This window comes from Pristiophorus japonicus, chromosome 20 (assembly GCF_044704955.1).
Source record: "Pristiophorus japonicus isolate sPriJap1 chromosome 20, sPriJap1.hap1, whole genome shotgun sequence".
In the NCBI taxonomy this organism is placed as follows: domain Eukaryota; kingdom Metazoa; phylum Chordata; class Chondrichthyes; family Pristiophoridae; genus Pristiophorus; species Pristiophorus japonicus.
The window spans coordinates 74,592,396-74,614,942 of record NC_091996.1 but is presented as its reverse complement, the minus strand read 5'-3'; the positions used below and the strand labels follow the sequence as shown (position 1 = coordinate 74,614,942).

The following is a 22,547-nucleotide window of genomic DNA, read 5'->3' as shown; positions in this document are numbered from 1 at the left end:
TTGCATTAATTTTCCCTTTAACCAGCAATGCCACCCGCCTCCTTTTCCTTTCTGTCTATCCTTCCTAAATGTTGAATACCCCTGGATGTTGAGTTCCCAGCCTTGGTCACCCTGGAGCCATGTCTCCGTGATGCCAATTACATCATATCCGTTAACTGCTATCTGCGCAGTTAATTCGTCCACCTTATTCCGAATACTCCTCGCATTGAGGTACAGAGCCGTCAGGCTTGTCTTTTTAACACTCTTTGGCCCTTTAGAATTTTGCTGAAATATGGCTCTTTTTGCTTTTTGCCTTAGGTTTCTCTGCCCTTCACTTTTATTTTTCTTCTTTCTATCTTTTGCTTCTGCCCCCATTCTACTTCCCTCTGTTTCCCTGCATAGGTTCCCATCCCCTGCCATATTAGTTTAACTCCTCCCCAACAGCATTAGCAAATACTCCCCCTCGCACATTGGTTCCGGTGCAGACTGTCCGGTTTGTACTGGTCCCACCTCCCCCAGAACCGGTTCCAATGTCCCAGGAATTTGAATCCCTCCCTTTTGCACCACTCCTCAAGCCACGTATTCATCTGAGCTATCCTGTGATTCCTACTTTGACTAGCACATGGCACTGGTAGCAATCCTGAGATTACTACCTTTGAGGTCCTACTTTTTAATTTAACTCCCAGCTCCCTAAATTCAGCTTGTAGGACCTCATCCCATTTTTTACCTATATCATTGGTACCTATATGCATGACAACTGGCTGTTCACCCTCCCTTTTCAAAATGTCCTGCACCCGCTCCAAGACATCCTTGACCCTTGCACCAGGGAGGCAACATACCACCCTGGAGTCTCAGTTGCGGCCGCAGAAACGTCTATCTATTCCTCTTACAATTGAATCCCCTACCGCTATAGCTCTCCCACTCTTTTTCCTGCCCTCCTGTACAGCAGAGCCACCCACGGTGCCATGAACTTGGCTGCTGCTGCTCTCCCCTGATGAGCCATCCCCCCCCCCCCAACAGTACCCAAAATGGTTTATCTGTTTTTCAGGGGGATGAACGCAGGGGACACCTGCACTACCTTCCTTGCACTGCTCTTCCTGTTGGTCATCCATTCCCTATCTGGCTGTGTACCCTTTATCTGTGGCAAGACCAACTCACTAAACGTGCTATTCACGTCATTCTCAGCATCATGGATGCTCCAGAGTGAATCCACCCTCAGCTCCAGTGCCGCAATGCGGTCCGTCAGGAGCTGCAGGCGGACACACTTCCCGCACAAGTAGTCGTCAGTGACACCGGAAGCGTCCCTGACTTCCCACATATTACAAGAGGAGCATAACACGTGTCCGAGCTCTCCTGCCATGACTTAACCCCTAGATTAACTTAATTTGGCAACAACAATGCTGAAAGGTTACTTACTGATAGAAGAAAAAAAAACTACTCACCAATCACCAGCCAATCACTTACCTCCTTGGCTGTGACGTCACCTTTCGATTTCTTTCTAGTTCTTTTTTGCCTTTTCCCTGCAGCTGCACTGGCTGGGCCTCCTCGACAAACTCCCGACTGCTGAACTCACGGCCTTTTTATAGGCCTCCGACCCCGAACTCCCGACTGCTGAACTCGCTGCCTTTTTATAGGCCTCCGATCCCGGACTCCCGCCTCCTCCTCGACGAACTCTCGACTGCTGAACTCACGGCCTTTTTATAGGCCTCCGATCTCGGACTCCCGCCTCCTCCTCGACAAACTCCCGACTGCTGAACTCGCTGCCTTTTTATAGGCCTCCGATCCCGGACTCCCGCCTCCTCCTCGACAAACTCCCGACTGCTGAACTCGCTGCCTTTTTATAGGCCTCCGATCCCGGACTCCCGCCTCCTCCTCGACGAACTCCCGACTGCTGAACTCACGGCCTTTTTATAGGCCTCCGATCCCGGACTCCCGCCTCCTCCTCGACGAACTCCCGACTGCTGAACTCGCTGCCTTTTTATAGGCCTCCGACCCCGGACTCCCGCCTCCTCCTCGACAAACTCCCGACTGCTGAACTCGTGGCCTTTTTATAGGCCTCCGACCCCGAACTCCCGACTGCTGAACTCGCTGCCTTTTTATAGGCCTCCGACCCCGGACTCCCGCCTCCTCCTCGACGAACTCCCGACTGCTGAACTCGTGACCTTTTTCGGCCTCTGCCCCCGGACTCTTGCCTCCTCCTCGACGAACTCCCAACTGCTGAACTCGCAGCCTTTTTATAGGCCTCCAATCCCGGACTCCCGCCTCCTCCTCGACGAACGGGTCTCGGTTTAACGTCTCATCTGAAAGATGGCACTGCCAACAGTGCAGCACTCCCTCAGCACTGCACTGGAGTGTCAGCCGAGAATTTTTGTGCTCAAGTCCCTTGTGTGGGACTTGAATGCACAACCTTCTGACTCAGAAGCGAACTGAGCCACAGCTGACCCCTCTGCTCAGGGAAACAGGTCCTTTCTATCCACTCTATCTTGGGCACTCAATTTTATACACTTCAATTAGGTTTCCCCTCAGCCTCCTTTGTTCCGAAGAAAACAAACCCAGCCTATCCAATCTGTTCTCATAGCTAAAATTCTCCAGTCCCGGCAACATCCTCGTAAATCTCCTCTCCAGTGCAATCACATCTTTCCTGTAATGTGGTGACCAGAACTGCACGCAGTACTCTAGCTGTGGCCTAACCAGTGTTTTATACAGTTCAAGCATAACCTCCTTGCTCTTATATTCTATGCTTTGGCTAATAAAGGCAAGTATTCTGTATGCCTTCTTAACCACCTTATCGACCTGGCCTGCGACCTTCAGGGATCTACGGACATAAACTCTAAGGTCCCTTTGTTCCTCTACACTTCTCAGTGTCCTACCATTTAATGTGTATTCCCTTTCCTTGTTAGTTTTCGCCAAATGCATTACCTTACACTTCTCTGGATTGCATTCCATTTGCCACTGTTCTGCCCACCTGATCTGTCCATTCATATCTTCCTGCAGTCTACAGCTTTCTTCTTCATCTGGATATTCTACCGTAGAGGTAACCAGGAGGGTCGATGAGGGCAGTGCGTATGATGCTGTGTATATGGATTTTAGCAATGCTTTTGCTAGGGTCCCACATGGCAGACTGGTCACGGAAGTAAATGCCCATGGGATCCAGGACAAAGTGACAAGTTGGATCCAAAATTAGCTCAGAGGCAGGAAGCAGCGGGTAATGGTCGATAGGTGTTTGTGACTGGAAGGCTGTTTCCAGTGGGGTGCCGCAGGGCTCAGTACTTTTTGTGCTATATATCAATGATTTGGACTTCAATGTATGACTAAGAAGTTTGCAGATAATACAAAAATTGTCAATGTGGTTGATAATCCCTCGGAGAAGGGTCCAAGCATTAATCCCCACCCCACCCGCGTTAACTGCGACGCTCCGCATTCTGGGAGAGTTCAGTCTGAGGGGAAAGCGTCGCGCCCAAATGACACACAGGATGACGCAGCAGTGTGAGCACGCGCGGGTCGGGCAGTGTGAGCTGAGCATGCGCGGACCCGGCAGTGTGAGCTGAGCATGCGCGGGTGGCGGAAGCCGAGTGGCCGCAGCAGGTAAGAGGGTAGTGGGTTAACAAACCCCGGGGGACACAGCGAGTGCGGCCCCGGCCCCGGCCCCGGCCCCGCATTACCCGCCTCATACACACCCGCTGTGGTACCGGCCGCCGCTTCTCGCCGGGCCCCGGCTGGACGTGTCAATGGTGACTGGTCTCAGGCCTCGGAGCAGGAGTAGGCCCTACGGCCCCTCAGGCCTGCTCCCCATTCAGTAACATCCTGGGCTCAGCTCCACTGCCCCGCCCGCTCCTCATAACCCGTCACTGCCTTATCAAAAATCTGTCTGTCCGCCTTAAATATCTTCAGTGACCCAGCCTGCTGCCACAGCTCTCTGAGGCAGCGAATTCCACAGATTTACAACCCTCTGAGAGAAGCAATTTCTCCTCATCTCAGTTTTAAATGGGCAGCCCCTTATTCTGAGACTGTGCCCCCTAGTTTTAGTTTCCCCGATGAGTGGAAATATCCTCTCTGCATCCACCTTGTCGAGCCCCCTCATTATCTTATATTTTGATAAGATCACCTCTCATTCTTCTGAACTCCAATGAGTATAGGCCCAACCTACTCAACCTATCTTCATAAATCAACCCCCTCGTCTCTGGAATCAACCCAATGAACCTTCTCTGAACAGCCGCCAATGCAAGTATATCCCTCCTTAAATACGGAGACCAAAATTGTATCATCAATTCCTGTACAGTTGTAGCAGGACTTCCCTGCTTTTATACTCCATCTCTCTTGCAATAAAGGGGTCCAGGGTCCTGTCCCTAGTGAGAGTAGAACTGAACCCAGCCAGAGTCAGCTCCTTCACTTAAAGAAACTATTACAGCTGTGAGGAGGGATATGTTTGTGTAGATAATCAAACGAGGCCATATGGGTCAAACTGAAAAACAAAAAAGGGGCGATCACACTGCTGGGAGTGTACTATAGATCCCCAAACAGTGAGAGATAGATAGAAGAGCAAATATGTAGGCAGATTTCTGAGAAGTGCAAAAACTATAGGGTAGTAAAAGGGGATTTCAACAATCCCAATATTAACTGGGACAACATTAGTGTGAAGGTTATAGAGGGTGTAGAATTCCTAAAATGCATTCAGGAGAACTTTTTTACCCAGCATGTAGCAAGCCCAACACGGGAGGGGGCGGTTCTGGATTTAGTTTCAGGGAATGAAGCTGAGCAGGTGGAAGGGGTATCAGTGGGAGAGCATTTAGGTGCGAGTGATCACAATTCAGTTAGATTTAAGGTAGTTATGGATAAGGACAAGGATAGACCAGGAATAAAAGTTCTAAATTGGGGAAAAGCCAACTTTGCTGAGCTGAGAAGTGATTTGGCCACAGTGGACTGGAAACAGCGACTTGAAGGTAAATCAATGTCAGAGCAGTGGGAGGCATTCAAGGAGGAGATCCGGAGGGTTCAGATCAAATATGTGCCCTGAAAGAAAAAGGGTAGGCCGAACAAATCTAGAGCCCCCTGGATGTCGAGGGACATACAGGGTAGGATAAAGAAATAAAGGGAGACTTATGACAGATACCGAGGGCTAAATACTGCAGAATCTCTGGAGTATAGAAAGTACAGATATTAGAAAAGCAAAGAGAGAACATGAAAGATTAATGGCAAGTAAAATCAAGGAAAACCCAAATATGTTTTATAGATATATTAAGAATAAAAGGATAACTAAATAAAGGGTAGAACCTATTAGAGACCATGAGGGTAATCTGTGTGTGGAAGCAAGAGATGTGGGTATGGTTCTTAATGAATAGTTTGTGTCTGTTTTCACAATGGAGAGGGGCGATGCAGATACTGCTATCGAGGAGGAGGAGTGTGAAATATTAGATGAAATAAACATAGCGAGAGAGGACGTATTATGGGGTTTAGCAGCTTTGAAAGTGGATAAGTCCCCAGGCCCGGATGAAATGTATCCCATGCTCTAAAGCGAAGCAAAAGAAGAAATAGCAGAGGCTTGACCATCATTTTCCAATCCTCTCCAGTTACAGGTGTGGTGCCAGAGGACTGGAGGACTGCTAACATTGTACCTTTGTTTAAAAAGGGAGAAAGGGATAGACCGAGTAAGTACAGGCCTGTCAGCCTAACCTCAATGGGGGGAAAATTATTGGAAAAAATTCTGAAGGACAGGATAAATCTTCATTTTAGAAAGACATGGATTAATCAAGGACAGTCAGCACGGATTTGTTAAGAGAAGGTTGTGTCTGACTAACTTGATTGAATTTTTTGAGGAGGTAACCAGGAGGGTCGATGAGGGCAGTGCATATGATGTAGTGTATATGGATTTCAGCAAGTCTTTTGATAAAGTCCCACATGGCAGACTGGTCACGAAAGTAAAAGCCCATGGGATCCAGGGCAAAGTGGCAAGTTGGATCCAAAATTGGCTCAGAGGCAGAAAGCAGAGGGTAATGGGTGTTTTTGTAATTGGAAGGCTGTTTCCAATGGGGCTCTGCAGGGCTGAGTACTGGATCCCTTGCTTTTTGTGATATACATCATTGATCCAGGGGAAATATAGGGGGTGTGTTTAAGAAGTTTGCAGATGATACTAAAATCGGCTGTGTGGTTGATAATGAAGAATAAAGTTGCAAACTGTAGGAAGATATCAATCAACTGGTCAGGTGGGCAGAACAGTGGAAAATAGAATTTAATCCGGAGAAATGTGAGGTAATGATTAAATGGTAGGATACTGAGAAGTGTAGAGGAACAAAGGGACCTTGGAATGCATGTCCACAGATCCCTGAAAGTAGTAGGCCAGGTAGATAAGGTGGTTCAGAAGGCATATGGAATGCTTGCCTTTATTAGCTGAGGCATAGAATACAAGAGCAGGGGAGTTTATGCTTGAACTGTGTAAAACACTAGTTAGACCACAGCTGGAGTGCTGGGTGCAGTTCTGGTCACCACATTGCAGGAAGGATGTGATTGCACTGGAGAGGGTACAGAGGCGATTTCCGAGGATGTTGCTGGGAGTGGAGAATCTTAGCTAGGAGGACAGATTGGATAGGCTGTTTTTTTTTTCCCTTGGAACACAGGAGGCTGAGGGGAGACCTCATTGAGGTGTATAAAATTATGGGGCTCAGATATAGTGGATAGAAAGGGTCTATTTCCCTTTGCAGAAGGGTCAACAACCGGGGGCATAAATTTAAAGTAATTGGTGGAAGGTTTAGAGGGGATTTGAGGGGAAATTTCTTCACCCAGAGGGTTGTGGCGGTATGGAACTCACTGCCTGAAAGGGTGCGAGAGGCAGAAACCCTCACCACATTTAAAAAGTACTTGAAGTGCTGTAACCTGCAGGGCTATGGACCTCGAGCTGGAAAGTGGGATTGGGCTGGATAGCCTCTTGTTGGCTGTCACGGATACAATGGGCCAAAATGGCCTCCTTTCATGCTGTAAATTTTTATGATTTAGGGGAAGAGAGTGAGGGGAACAAGTGAGTGTAGAATTGAACCCAGTCAAAGTCAGCATTTTCAGGGGAGGAGAGGGAGGGGAACCAGTGAGTGTCGAACTGAACCCAGCCAGAGTCAGCACCTTCAGGGGAGGGAGAAAGGTCGACCGAAAGGAAAAATGTTGGTGATGATGCGATGGGTTTGGATTTCAGTGCAGAGAGGAGGGAGAGTGTGTGGGGCGGGGAGGAGGGAGGGAGAGTGTGTGGGGCGGGGAGGAGGGAGAGTGTGTGGGGCGGGGAGGAGGGAGAGAGTGTGGGGCGGGGAGGAGGGAGAGCGTGTGGGGCGGGGAGGAGGGAGAGCGTGTGGGGCGGGGAGGAGGGAGAGCGTGTGGGGCGGGGAGGAGGGAGAGCGTGTGGGGCGGGGAGGAGGGAGAGCGTGTGGGGCGGGGAGGAGGGAGAGCGTGTGGGGCGGGGAGGAGGGAGAGCGTGTGGGACGGGGAGGAGGGAGAGCGTGTGGAGCGGGGAGGAGGGAGAGCGTGTGGAGCGGGGAGGAGGGAGAGCGTGTGGGACGGGGAGGAGGGAGAGCGTGTGGGACGGGGAGGAGGGAGAGCGTGTGGGACGGGGAGGAGGGAGAGCGTGTGGGGCGGGGAGGAGGGAGAGCGTGTGGAGCGGGGAGGAGGGAGAGCGTGTGGGGCGGGGAGGAGGGAGAGCGTGTGGGGCGGGGAGGAGGGAGAGCGTGTGGGGCGGGGAGGAGGGAGAGCGTGTGGGACGGGGAGGAGGGAGAGTGTGTGGGGCGGGGAGGAGGGAGAGCGTGTGGGGCGGGGAGGAGGGAGAGCGTGTGGGGCGGGGAGGAGGGAGAGCGTGTGGGGCGGGGAGGAGGGAGAGCGTGTGGGGCGGGGAGGAGGGAGAGCGTGTGGGGCGGGGAGGAGGGAGAGCGTGTGGGGCGGGGAGGAGGGAGAGCGTGTGGGGCGGGGAGGAGGGAGAGCGTGTGGGGCGGGGAGGAGGGAGAGTGTGTGGGGCGGGGAGGAGGGAGAGTGTGGGGCGGGGAACGAGAGAGGAAAGACTGTTCCACATAGAATCGTGTGTTGCGAATTTCCATCTGTACTCACAGTGCTGACTTAATGTTTTTCTGTCAGATTTCCAGCACTGCAGTAATTTGCTTTTTGTAAGAGAAATGTTTTTTCTGTCTGGGAAAAGATTTCAAACATCAGTGTGACCGGAAAAGCACCGAGACACACACACCCGAGTGAGAGTGTTCCAGTGCACTGACTGTGGAAAGAGCTTTAACCTGTTACACAGCCTGAAAAACCATCGCACCATTCCCAGCGGGGAGAAACCGTACACGTGTTGTGTGTGAGGAAGAAGCTTCAACTGATCGCCCAACCTGGAGACACACAAGGACACCCGCACCATGAACAAACTGTGGAAATGTGGAGACTGTGGGAAGGGATTCACTCAGTCATCCAGCTTGCTGAGACACCAGCGAGTTCACACTGGGGAAAGACCTTTTACATGCTTTGACTGTGGGAAAGGATTTAAAAGTTCTGAGGAAATGATCACACACAAGCTCATTCACATTGATACACCGTTCTGTTGCTCTCAGTGTGGGAAGGGATTCGCTCAGTCATCTGACCTTCTGACACACCAGCGAGATCACACGGAGGAGAGGCCATTCACCTGCTCCAAGTGTGGGAAGGGATTCACTCGCTCATGCTACCTGCTGACACACCAGTATGTTCACACTGGGGAGAGGCCGTTCATCTGCTCCGTGTGTGGGAAGGGATTCACTCAGTCATCCACCCTGCGGAAACACCAGCGAATTCACACTGTGGAGAGGCCGTTCACCTGCTCTGACTGTGGGAAGGGATTTAAAACCTCTGAGGAACTGATTACACACCAGCTCATTCACACAGATACACCGTTCTGTTGCTCTCAGTGTGGGGAGAGGTTCAGAAAGTCATCTGACCTTCTGACACACCAGCGAGTTCACACTGAGGAGAGGCCGTTTAACTGCCCTGACTGTGGGAAAGGATTTAAAAGCTCTGAGGAAATGATTACACACCAGCTCATTCACACACAAACACCGTTCTGTTGCTCTTGGTGTGGGGAGAGGTTCACTCAATCATCCGAGCTCCTGACGCACCAGCGAGTTCACACTGAGGAGAGGCCGTTCACCTGCTCAGAGTGTGGGAAGGGATTCACTCGCTCACGCTACCTTCTGACACACCAGTATGTTCACACCGGGGAGAAGCCATTCACCTGCACTGTGTGTAGGAAGAGTTTCACTCGGTCATTAACCCTGCTGAGACACCAGCGAATTCACACTTTGGAGAGGCGATTCACCTGCTCTGACTGTGGGAACAGATTTAAAACCTCTGAGGAACTGATTACACACCAGCTCATTCACACAGATACACCGTTCTGTTGCTCTCAGTGTGGGGAGAGGTTTAGACAGTCATCTGACCTTCTGACACACCAGCGAGTTCACACTGAGGAGAGGCCGTTCACCTGCTCCGTGTGTGGGAAGGAATTCATTAATTTATTTGGCCTTCGAACACACCAGCGAGTTCACACTGAGGAGAGGCCGTTTACCTGCTCCGTGTGTGGGAAGGGATTCACTCAGTCATCCCAACTGCTAACACACCAGCGAATTCACACGGGGGAGAGGCCATTCACCTGTTCCATGTGTGGGAAGGGATTCATTCAGTCATCCAACCTGCTGACACACCAGCGAATTCACACCTGGGAGTTGCCGTTTAACTGCTCTGACTGTGGGAACAGATTTAAAACCTCTGAGGAACTGATTACACACCAGCTCATTCACACAGATACACCGTTCTGTTGCTCTCAGTGTGGGGAGAGGTTCAGAAAGTCATCTGAACTCCTGACACACCAGCGAGTTCACACGGCGGAGAGGCCAGTCACCTGATCCGAATGCGGGAAGGGATTCCCTCGGTCATCCCACCTGCTGACACACCAGCGAGTTCACACGGGGGAGAGGCCAGTCACCTGATCCGAATGCGGGAAGGGATTCTCTCGGTCATCCCACCTGCTGACACACCAGCGAGTTCACACGACGGAGAGGCCAGTCACCTGATCCGAATGTGGGAAGGGATTCCCTCGGTCATCCCACCTGCTAACACACCAGCGAGTTCACACGGCGGAGAGGCCAGTCACCTGATCCGAATGTGGGAAGGGATTCCCTCGGTCATCCCACCTGCTGACACACCAGCGAGTTCACATGGCGGAGAGGCCAGTCACCTGATCCGAATGCGGGAAGGGATTCTCTCGGTCATCCAGCCTCATTACACAGTAACTTGCTCACACCAGGAAGAAGCCGTTTCCTTGCTCCATGTGAGATTAGATTTTCTCGTTCATTCTCCTTACTGAGACACGAGCAAGTTCACCAGTGACTGCAGGAGTTGGATTCTGCTGTTAATCACATCCAGGACTGAACAGTGTTCATTCTGACAGTTTGTGTTTGTTTCTGCTGATGTTAATAATCCCTATAATTGGGCTGCAGTTTAATATTCAAGATAAATGTCAAATAAATCAAAAAAAAATGTAAACACAGTGTGTCGATATTTGATGTCTCCAAGATAAGAGGAGACTAATTAATGTCCTGTTACCGACCTCTCCATTTTTGGGCCTTTTCTCCTTTCTAACTTTAGATTATTTCAGTTCTTATACCTTCGGTTACTCTCTTGGACAATTCCCAGCTCCCCAAACCTCTGAGTACCTCTCCTAGCCTTGGTATCCAGGGAATGTATCGGTAACACGCCGGGATCACTAAACACAAAACCCAGTCTGTTAATCACTTTCAGCGACTGGGCATAGCGTGTGCCCCACAGCATCTCTCTCATCTTCGATGTGTGAATAGAGCATCACGCCTGCAAATCTCGTCTTAAAGTTAATCCACTCAGGTGAAAGTGGAGTGGGGGGGGGGGGGAGTGAGTTATCGACGAGGGGAAAGATGAGTTTGTATGAGGGGGTTGGAGAGTAGTGGTGCAGATGGAGTTGGGGGGAATTGGTCGGAGAATCGGGGTGAACAAGTGGGGGTGAGGGATTTGCAGAGTCGGGGTGAAAGACGCGTTTGGGTGAGGGGGCTGGGGAGCATGAGTGCAAGAGGAGTTTGGGGAAGTAAGGATGAAGTGGATTTGGGGTGAAGAAGGAGTTGGGGTGAGTGGGTTGGAGAGTTGGGGTGAAAATATAAGAAATAGAAGCAGGGGTAGGCCAGTCGGCCCCTTGGGTCTGCTCCACCATTCATGGCCGATCTGATCATGGATTCAGCTCCACTTCCCCACCCGCTCCCCATAATCCTTCACTCCCATATATTTCAAAAATCTGTCGATCTCCGCCTTAAATATATTTAATGACCCAGCCTCCACAGCTCTCTGGGGCAGAGAATTCCACAGATTTACGAACTTCTGAGAAGAAATTCCTCCTCAACTCAGTTCTAAATGGGCGACCCCTTATTAAACTATGCCCCCTAGTTCTAGATTTCGCCATGAGGGGAAACATCCTCTCTGCATCCACCCTGTCGAGCCGCGTCAGAATCTATGTTTCAGTAAGATCATCTCTATTTCTTCTAAACTCCAGTGAGTATCGGCTCAACCTGCTCAACCTTTCTTCATAAGTCAACCCCTTCATCCAGGAATCAACCTCGTGAACCTTCTCTGAAATGCCTCCAATTCAAGAATATCCATCCTTAAATACGGAGACCAAAACTGCACGCAGTGCTCCAGGTGTGGTCTCACCAATACCCTGTACAATTGTAGCAGGACTTCTCTGCTTTTATACTCTATCTCCCTTGCACTAAAGGGCGACATTCCATTTGCCTTCCTGATCACTTGCTGTGCCTGCATAATAACATTTTGTGTTTCATGCACAAGGACCCCCAGGTGTCTCTACTGCAGCGTTTTGTAATCTCTCTCCATTTAAATTAAGAGCAGTTGGGGTGAGTGGCTTGTGAATAGGGGTGGAAGAGGAGAAGGGGTGAGGGGAGTTGGAGAGTAGGGGTGTAAGGAGAAGGGGTGAAAGAGGAGTTGGGGGTGAGGGGGGGTTGGAGAGTAGGGGTGAAAGGAGAAGGGGTGAGGGGAGGTTAGAGATTAGGGGTGAAAGAGGAGAAGAGGTGAGGGGGGTTGGAGAGTAGGTGTGAGGGGGGGTTGGAGAGTAGGTGTGCAAGAATATAAGAAATAGAAGCAGGAGTAGGCCATTCGGCCCCTTGGGTCTGCTCTGCCATTCAATAAGACCATGGTTGATCCGATCATGGATTCAGCTTCACTTCCCTGCCTGCTCCCCACAACCCTTCACTCCCATATATTTCAAAAATCTGCCTATCTCTGCCTTGAATATATTTAATGACCCAGCTCCCACAGCTCTCTGGGGCAGAGAATTCCACAGATTTACAATCCTCTGAGAAGAAATTCCTCCTCACCTCAGTTCTAAATGGACGACCCCTTAGTCTTAAACTATGCCCCCTAGTTTTAGTTTCCCCCAGGAGTGGAAACACCCTCTCTGCATCTACCCTGTCGAGTCCCCTCAGAATCTTTTATGTTTCAGTAAGATCACCTCTCATTCGCTAAACTCCAATGATATTAGGCCCAACCTGCTCAACCTTTCTACATAAGTCAACCCCTTCATTTCAGGAATCAACCTAGTGAACCTTCTCTGAACTGCCTCCAATGCAATTATATACAGAGACCAAAACTGCATGCAGTACTCCAGGTGTGGCCTCACCAATATCCTGTACAATTGTAGCAGGACTTCTCTGCTTTTATACTCTCTTCCCCTTGCAATAAAGGGCGACATTCCATTTGCCTTCCTGATTACTTGCTGTACCTGCATAATAACATTTTGTGTTTCACGCACAAGGACCCCCAGCTCCCTCTAATCTCGCCCCAATTAAATTAAGAGGAGTTGGGGTGAGGAGGGTTGGAAAGTAAGGATGAAGGAGGGGTTGGAGAGTCGGGGTGAAGGAGGGGTTGAGGTGGGGGAGTTGGAGAGTAGGGGTGAAGGAGGGGTTGGGGTGAGGAGTTGGAGAGTAGGGGTGAAGGTGGGGTTGGGGTGAGGGGGGGTTGGAGAGTAGGGGTGAAGGAGGGGTTGGGGTGGGGGAGTTGGAGAGTAGGGGTGAAGGAGGGGTTGGAGAGTAGGGGTGATAATCAGAGAATCAATGAAGTTTACAGGACAGAAGGAGGCCATTTCAGCCCATCGTGTCTGCGCCAGCCAATAAGAGGCTATCCAGCTTAATCTCACTTTCCAGCTCTCGGTCCATAGCCCTGTAGGTTACGGCACATCCAAGCACTTTTTAAATGTGGTGAGGGTTTCTGCCTCTTTCAGGCAGTGAGTTCCAGACCCCACCACCCTCTGGGTGAAGAAATATCCCCTCTAAACCCCCTACCAATTACTTTTAATTTATATTGAGGGAAACAGTCTGTATATACACTATATTTAGGTCCAACACCTTATCGACCTGACCTGCGACCTTCAGGGATCTGTGGACATGCACTCCAAGGTCCCTTTGTTCCTCCACACTTCTCAGTATCCTACCCATTTAATGTGTATTCCCTTGCCTTGTTAGCCCTGTGCAAATGCATTATCTCATACTTTTCCGAATTGACAGAGCTAGGTCTTGATCCAGTGGCAAGGGTTAACCAAGATGACTGGAGACCTGCTCTGCTGCACGACAGCATGGGTAGTTAAGAAAGCCCTATGCAGCCAGTGCTCACTGCTAACCTGGCGACCCTCGATGACCCCAAGATCCAGAGTGCCCACAGCACTTGGTCTGCCCTCCAGGCCACCATAACCAGTGCCTTGGAAGAGACCATCAGCCACTCAACCAGGAAACACCAGGACTGGTTTGACGAGAACGACCAGGAAACCCAGGAGCTAATTATCAGCAAGCGCAAGGCATTTCTGAATTTAAAGCTGCTAAAATCCATATACACTACACCAAACCCACCACCCTCATCAACCCTCCTTTTTACATACTCAAAAAATTCAATCAAGTTCGTCTGACACGACCATCCCTTAACAAATCCATGCTGATTGTCCTAAATTAATCCGCGTCTTTCGAAATGAATTCATCCTGTCCTTCAGAATTTTTTCCAATCATTTTCCCACCATTGAGGTTAGGTTGACAGACCTGTAATTACTCGGTCTATCCCTTTCTCCCTTCTTAAACAAAGGTACCACATTAGCAGTCCTCCGGTCCTCTGGCACCACACCTGAAGCCAGAGAGGATTGGAAAATGATGGTCAAAGCCTCTGCTATTTCTTCTTTTGCTTCACTTAACAGCCTGGGGTACATTACATCTGGGACTGGGGACTTATCCACTTTCAAAGCTGCTAAACCCCTAAATACTTCCTCTCACTATTTTTATTACATCTAATATTTCACACTCCTCCTCCTCGATAGCAGTGTCTGCATCACCCCTCTCCTTTGTGAAAACAGATGGAAAGTATTCATTAAGAACCATACCCACATCTCCCGCCTCCATACACAGATTACCCCCGTGGTCTCAAATAGGTCCTATCCTTTCTTTAGTTATCCTCTTGCTCTTAATATATTTATAAAATAGTGAAGTTGGGGTGAGGAGTTGGAGAGTAGGGGTGAGAGGAGTTGGGGTGAGGGGGTTGGAGAGTAGGGGTGAGAGAGGAGGCAGGTAATGGATGGAGGTTTGATGGTGGAATCAGATGGTGCTGGGTGGGGCCGGTGATGGGTTATTGTCTGAAGCTGATGATTGGATGTAACCACTGCAACACCTGGATCCACCTGTTCTTGTCCCACAGTCACAAAGTCTGATGACCCGGATTTCCTTTTCTGTGGGAAATGTAGAAACATGAAATAATGTGGCAATCATGCTCAGGTCAGAAAACAAGCTCCTTGGATGATCAATTCATGGGACTCATCTGCGTGAGGTGAAAACAAATTATTGTGAAAAGACGCGTCTAGTGTCACTGGCATTGTCAATAGAGGTTTTGACCCGAAGCCCCAAACCCAACCCCAACCCTTACCCCAACCCTAACCCCACCCTAAACCCAACCCAACCCAACCCGAACCCGAAATCCAACCCTAACCACAACCGGAACTGCAACCCCAACCCGAAACCCAACCCTAACACCAACACTAACCCCAAACCCAACCATAACCCTAACCCCAGCCCAAACCCCAACCCCAACCCCAACCCCACCTTAACCCCAACCCCAACTCTAACCCCAGCCCTAACGCGAACACCAACACGAACCCCAAACCCAACCATAACCCTAACCCCAACCCTAACGCTAACCCCAACCCTAACCCCAGCCCGAACTGCAACCCCCAACCCTAACCCCAACCACAGCCCCAACCCTAACCCTAACCCTTATCCAAACCCTAACCCCATCCGCAACCCCAACCACAACCCCAACCCCAACCCTAACCCCAATCGCAACCCCAATCCTAACCGCAACCCCAACCCCAACCCAAACCCTAACCCCAACCCCAAACCCAAACCCAACCTCAACTCCAACCTTAACCCCAATCCCAAAATTAATCCCAACCCTAACTCTAACCCTAACCCTAACTCTAACCCTAACCCCAACCCCAAATCCACCTGAACTCCAACCCTAACCCCAACCCCAAAATTAATCCCAACCCTAACACTAACGCCAACCGTAACCCCAACCCTAACCACAACCCCAAGCCCAACCCTAACCCTAACTTTCAAAGCTGCTAAACCCCTTAATATCTCCTCTCTCACTATGCTTATTTCAGCAAATATGTCACACTCCAATAAACTAGCACAAAATACAAAAACAGATAGCAAGAGTTTCTATAGAGGAAAAGAGTGGCTAAAGAAATTGTTGGTCCCTTAGAGGATGAGACCGGGGAACTAGTAATGGGGAACATGGAGATGACAGAAACTCTGAACAAATATTTTGTATCAGTCTTTCCGGTCGAGGGCACTAACAATATTCCAGCAGTCGATAGTCAAGGGGCTATAGGGGTGGGGGGGGGGGGAGGAACTTAACACAATCACAATCACTAAGGAGATGGTACTCAGTAAGATAATGGGACTAAAGGCAGATAAATCCCCTGGACCTGATGGCTTGCATCCAAGGGTCCTAAGAGAAGTAACGGCAGGGATTGTGGATGCATTGGTTGTAATTTACCAAAATTCCCTGGATTTTGGGGCGATCCCAGCAGATTGGAAAACTGCAAATGTAACGCCACTATTTAAAAAAGCCGACAAAAAAGCAGGAAACTATAAACCAGTTAGCCTAACATCTGTGGTTGGGAAAATGTTGGAGTCCATTATTAAAGAAGCAGTAACAGGACATTTGGATAAGCAAAATTCGGTCAGGCAGAGTCAACATGGATTTATGAAGGGGAAGTCATGTTTGACAAATTTGCTGGAGTTCTTTGAGGATGGAACGAACAAGGTGTATAAAGGGGAAACCAGTGGATGTGATGTATTTGGATTTCCAGAAGGCATTTGACAAGGTGCCACATAAAAGGTTATTGAACAAGATAAAAGTTCACGGGCTTGGGGGTAATATATTAGCATGGATAGAGGATTGGCTAACTAACAGAAAACAGAGAGTCGTGATAAATGGGTCAATCTCTGGTTGGCAACCAGTAACTAGTGGGGTGCTGCAGGGATCAGTGCTGGGACCCCAACTATTTACAATCTATATTAACGACTTGGAAGAAGGAACTGAGAGCAACGTAGCCATGTTTGCTGATGATACAAAGATGGGAGGAAAAGCAATGTGTCCCTGTCCCTGTGCCCTGTCCCTGTGCCCTGTGACCTGTGCCCTGTCCCTGTGCCCTGTCTCTGTCCCTGTCCCTGTGCCCTGTCCCTGTCCCTGTGCCCTGTTCCTGTGCTCTGTCTCTGTCCCTGTCCCTGTCCCTGTCTCTGTCTCTGTCTCTGTCCCTGTCCCTGTCCCTGTCCCTGTCCCTGTCTCTGTCTCTGTCCCTGTGCCCTGTCCCTGTCCCTGTCTCTGTCTCTGTCCCTGTGCCCGTGCCCTGTCCCTGTCTCTGTCTCTGTCTCTGTCCCTGTGCCCGTGCCCTGTCCCTGTCCCTGTCTCTGTCTCTGTCTCTGTCCCTGTGCCCGTGCCCTGTCCCTGTCCCTGTCTCTGTCTCTGTCCCTGTCTCTGTCTCTGTGCCCTGTCCCTGTCCCTGTGCCCTGTCCCTGTGCCCTGTCTCTGTCCCTGTCTCTGTCTCTGTGCCCTGTCTTTGTCCCTGTCCCTGTCCCTGTCCCTGTCCCTGTCCCTGTCACTGTCTCTGTCTCTGTCTCTGTCTCTGTCTCTGTCTCTGTCTCTGTCTCTGTCTCTGTCCCTGTCCCTGTTCTGTGCCCTATGCCCTGTCCCTGTCCCCTGTCCCCTATCCCTGTTCTGTGCCCTATGCCGTGTCCCTGTCCCTGTGCCCTGTCCCTGTGCCCTGTGCCCTGTCCCTGTGCCCTCTGCTGTGCCCTGTGCCCTGTCCCTGTGCCCTATGCCGTGCCCCTGTGCCCTGTCCCTGTGCCCTGTGCCCTGTCCCTGTCCCTGTGACCTATAATGGGGAACAAATAAATGGCAAACCCCAATTGAACAAATACTTTGGTTCTGTCTTCATGAAGGAAGGCACAAATAACCTTCCGGAAATACTAGAGGACGGAGGGTCTAGCGAGAAGGAGGATTTGATGGAAATCCTTGTTAGTCAGGAAATTGTGTTTGTGAAATTGATGGGATTGAAGACCGATAAATCCCTAGGGCCTGATCGTCTGCAACCCAGAGTACTTAAGGAAGTGGCCCTAGAAATAGTGGATGTATTGGTGGTCATTTTCCAACATTCTTTCGACTCTGGATCAGTTCTTATGGACTGGAGGGTAGCTAATGTAACCCCACTTTTTAAAAAAGAAGGGAGAGAGTAAACAGGGAATTATAGACCGGTTAGCCTGACATCGGTAGTGGGGAAAATGTTGGAATCAATTATTAAACTTGTAATAGCAGCGTCTTTGGAAAGCAGTGACAGGATCGGTCCAAGTCAGCATGGATTTATGAAAGGGAAATCATGCTTGACAAATCTTCGAGAAATTTTTGAGGATGTAACTAGTAGAGTGGACGAGGGAGAACCAGTGGATGTGGTATATTTGAACTTTCAAAAGGCTTTTGACAAGGTCCCACACAAGAGATTGGTGTGCAAAATTAAAGCACATGGTATTGGGGGTCATGTATTGACGTGAATAGAGAACTGGTTGGTAGACAGGAAGCAGAGAGTAGGAATAAACAGGTCCTTTTCAGAATGGAAGGCTGTGACTAGTGGGGTACCGCAAGGTTCAGTGCTGGGACCCCAGCTATTTACAATATTCATTAATGATTTAGAAGGAATTGAATGTTATATCTCCAAGTTTGCAGGTGACACTAAGCTGGGTGGCAGTGTGAGCTGTGAGGGGGAGGCTAAGAGGCTGCAGGGTGACTTGGACAGGTTAGGTGTGTGGGCAAATGCATGGCAGATGTAGTATAATGTCGCTAAATGTGAGGTTATCCACTTTGGTGGCAAAAACAGGAAGGCAGAATATTATCAGAATGATGACTGATTAGGAAAAGGGGAGGTGCAACGAGACCTGGGTGTCATGGTACATCAGTCATTGAAAGTTTGGCATGCAGGTACAGCAGGCGGTGAAGAAGGCAAATGACATGTTGGCCTTTGTATCGAGAGGATTTGAGTATAGGAGCAGGGACGTCTTACTGCAGTTGTACAGGGCCTTGGTGAGGCCACACCTTGAACATTGTGTACAGTTTTGGTTACCTAATCTGAGGAAGGACATTTTGGCTTTTGAGGGAGTGCAGCGAAGGTTCACCAGACTGATACCCGGGATGGCAGGACTGACATATGAAGAAAGAGTGGATCAACTAGGCTTATATTCATTGGAATTTAGAAGGAGAGGGGATGTCAGATAAACATATAAAATTCTGACGGGTTTAGACAGGTTAGATGCAGGAAGAATGTTCCCAATGTTGGGGAAGTCCAGAACCAGGGGTCACAGTCTAAGGATAAGGGGTAAGCCATTTAGGACCGAGATGAGGAGAAACCTTTTCACCCAGAGAATTGTGAACCTGTGCCCTGCCCCTGTGCCCTGTCCCTGTGCCCTGTGCCCTGTCCCTGTGCTCAGTCCCTGTGCCCTGTGTCCTGTCCCTGTGCCCTGTCCCTGTCCCTGTGCCTTGTCCCTGTGCCCTGTGACCTGTGCCCCGTGTCCTGTCCCTGTGCACTGTCCCTTTGCCCTGTCCCTGTACCTGTCCCTTGCCCTGTGCCCTTTGCCCTGTGCCCTGTGCCCTGTCCCTGTCCCTGAGCCCTGTGTATGTGTGGGGGGGTTGTGTGTGGGTTGTGTATGTGAGTATGTGGGTCTGTGTGTGTGTGGGTTGTATGTGTGCGTGTGCATGTGTGTGTGGGTTTTGTGTGTGTGTGTGTGTGTGTGGGTTGTGTGTGTGGGTCTGTGTGTGGGTGTGTGTGCTGACTGCCCCTCCATCCTCACCCACCTGTGCAACATGAGTGTTCAGCTGTGTTTATACATGTATAAAAACATTATGTAAAAAAACAAACAACTTCGGGAATAAAAGATGCTTAAGTTCAATTATTTAAATTAACAAAAGGGTTTGCAAATGTTACGGTGTTTGACGGGTGCCTTCTTTCTCTTGGTTTTCTTGGCAGTCCGAACCCTCGGGATCATCTCCCGAGAATGATACGGCACAGAAGGATCGTGCCTGTGCCGGCTCTTTGCGAGAGCGATCCGATCTGTCCCACTCACTGCCCCCCTCCGCCCTTTCCCCCCGCCCGTTCCCCACAGCCCTTTCCCACAGCCCTTTCCCCTCGCCCTTTCCCCACAGCCCTTTCCCCACAGCCCTTTCCCCCACAGCCCTTTCCCCCACAGCCCTTTCCCCTCGCCCTTTCCCCACAGCCCTTTCCCCACAGCCCTTTCCCCCACAGCCCTTTCCCCCACAGCCCTTTCCCCCACAGCCCTTTCCCACAGCCCTTTCCCACAGCCCTTTCCCCCCCACCGTTTCCCCACAGCCCTTTCCTCACAGCCCTTTCTCCCCGCCCGTTCCCCACAGCCCTTTCCCCACAGCCCTTTCCCCCCCACCGTTTCCCCACAGCCCGTTCCCCACAGCCCTTTCCCCACAGCCCTTTCTCCCCGCCCGTTCCCCACAGCCCTTTCCCCACAGCCCTTTCCCCCCCACCGTTTCCCCACAGCCCGTTCCCCACAGCCCGTTCCCCACAGCCCTTTCCCCACAGCCCTTTCCCCCCCACCGTTTCCCCACAGCCCTTTCCCCTCCGCCCTTTCCCCCCCACCGTTTCCCCACAGCCCTTTCCCCCACAGCCCTTTCCCACAGCCCTTTCCCACAGCCCTTTCCCCCCCACCGTTTCCCCACCGCCCTTTCCCCCCCCCCCGCCCGTCCTTTCCACCCGCCCTTTCCTCACAGCCCTTTCTCTACAGCCCTTTCTCTACAGCCCTTTCTCTACAGCCCTGTCCCCACAGCCCTTTCCCCACAGCCCGTTCCCCACAGCCCTTTCCCCTCCGCCCTTTCTCCCCCACCGTTTCCCCACAGCCCTTTCCCCACAGCCCTTTCTCCCCACCCGTTCCCCACAGCCCTTTCCCCACAGCCCTTTCCCCCCCACCGTTTCCCCACAGCCCGTTCCCCACAGCCCTTTCCCCACAGCCCTTTCTCCCCGCCCGTTCCCCACAGCCCTTTCCCCCCCACCGTTTCCCCACAGCCCTTTCCCCACAGCCCTTTCCCCCCCACCGTTTCCCCACAGCCCTTTCCCCACAGCCCTTTCCCCACAGCCCTTTCCCCCCCACCGTTTCCCCACAGCCCTTTCCCCACAGCCCTTTCCCCACAGCCCTTTCCCCCCCACCGTTTCCCCACAGCCCTTTCCCCACAGCCCTTTCCCCCCCACCGTTTCCCCACAGCCCTTTCCCCACAGCCCTTTCCCCCCCACCGTTTCCCCACAGCCCGTTCCCCACAGCCCGTTCCCCACAGCGTTTTCTCCCCGCCCGTTCCCCACAGCCCTTTCCCCCCCACCGTTTCCCCACAGCCCTTTCCCCACAGCCCTTTCCCCTCCGCCCTTTCCCCCCCACCGTTTCCCCACAGCCCTGTCCCCACAGCCCTTTCCCCTCCGCCCTTTCCCCCCCACCGTTTCCCCACAGCCCTGTCCCCACAGCCCTTTCCCCACAGCCCTGCACATTTCCCCCTCAATTATTTGATAATGTGACCATTGTTCCTTGCTGGGATACATTTCCACAGCCGGGATCATTCTCAGTCTCTTTTGGTTTGATAGGAGGCCAATAACCGCCTAAACAGAAGGAACTTCCATGTGTATAGCACCTTTCACCAGCTCGGGACGTCCCAAAGTGCTTTACAGCCAATGAAGTACTTTGAAGTGTAGTCAGTGTTGTAATGTAGGAAGCCTGGCAGCCAATTTGCGCACAGCAGGATCCCACAAACAGAAATGTGATTATGACCAGTTGATTCAACGATAAATATTGGCCGCAGACAGAGCTGTTCACTGCTTTTCTTCCAATAGTGGTCGCGGAATATTTTGCATCCACCTGAGCGGGCAGACGGGGCCTCAATTTAACATGTCATCTGAAATGCGGCTCCTCCGACAGTGAAACACTCCCTCAATGCTGCACTAAGAGTCCCAGCCTGGATTTAAGAACCTAAGAACATAATAGGAGCAGGAGTAGGCCATTTGGCCCCTCGAGCCTGCTCTGCGTTCAATAACATCATGGTTGATCTGATCATGGACTCAGCTCCACTTCCCTGCCCGCTCCCCATAACCCTTTACTCCCTTATCGCTCAAAAGTCTGTCTATTCCGCCTTAAATATATTCAATGACCCAGCCTCCACAGCTCCCTGGGGCAGAGAATTCCACAGATTTACAACCCTCTGAGAGAAGAAATTTCTCCTCATCTCAGTTTTAAATGGATGGCCCCTTATTCTGAGACTATGCCCCCTAGTTTTAGTTTCCCCTATCAGTGGAAATATCCTCTCTGCATCTACCTTGTCGAGCTCCCTTATTATTTTATATGTTTCGATAAGATCACCTCTCGTTCTTCTGAACTCCAATGACTATAGACCTAACCTGCTGAATCTATCTTCATAAATCAATCCCTTCATCTCCGGAATCAACCTAGTGAACCTTCTCTGAACAGCCTCTAATGCAAGTATATCCTTTCTTAAATACGGAGACTAAAACTGTACGCAGTACTCTAGGTGTGGCCTCGCCAATACCCTGTACAGTTGTAACAGGACGTCCCTGCTTTTATACTCCATCCCCCTTGCAATAAAGGCCAACATTCCATTTGCCTTCCTGATCACTTGCTGTACCTGCATACTAACTTTTTGTGTTTTATGCACAAGGACCCCCAGGTCCCTCTGAACTGCAGCACTTTGCAATTTTTCTCCATTTAGGTTATAATTTTCTTTTCTATTTTTTCTGCCAAAGTGGATAACCTCTCATTTTCCCACATTACTCCATCTGCCAAATTTTTGCCCACTCACGGAGCCTGTCTACATCCCTTTGCAGATTTGTTGTGTCCTCCTCACAATTTGCTTTCCCACCCATCTTTGTATCATCAGCA

General features: G+C 50.7%; 1 pseudogene; it reads left to right on the top strand.

The window, feature by feature from the left end:
* Nucleotides 1-4,213: 4,213 nt before the first annotated feature.
* LOC139232581 (zinc finger protein 585A-like) lies at nt 4,214-10,474 on the top strand (annotated as a pseudogene).
* The last annotated feature ends 12,073 nt before the right edge of the window (nt 10,475-22,547 follow it).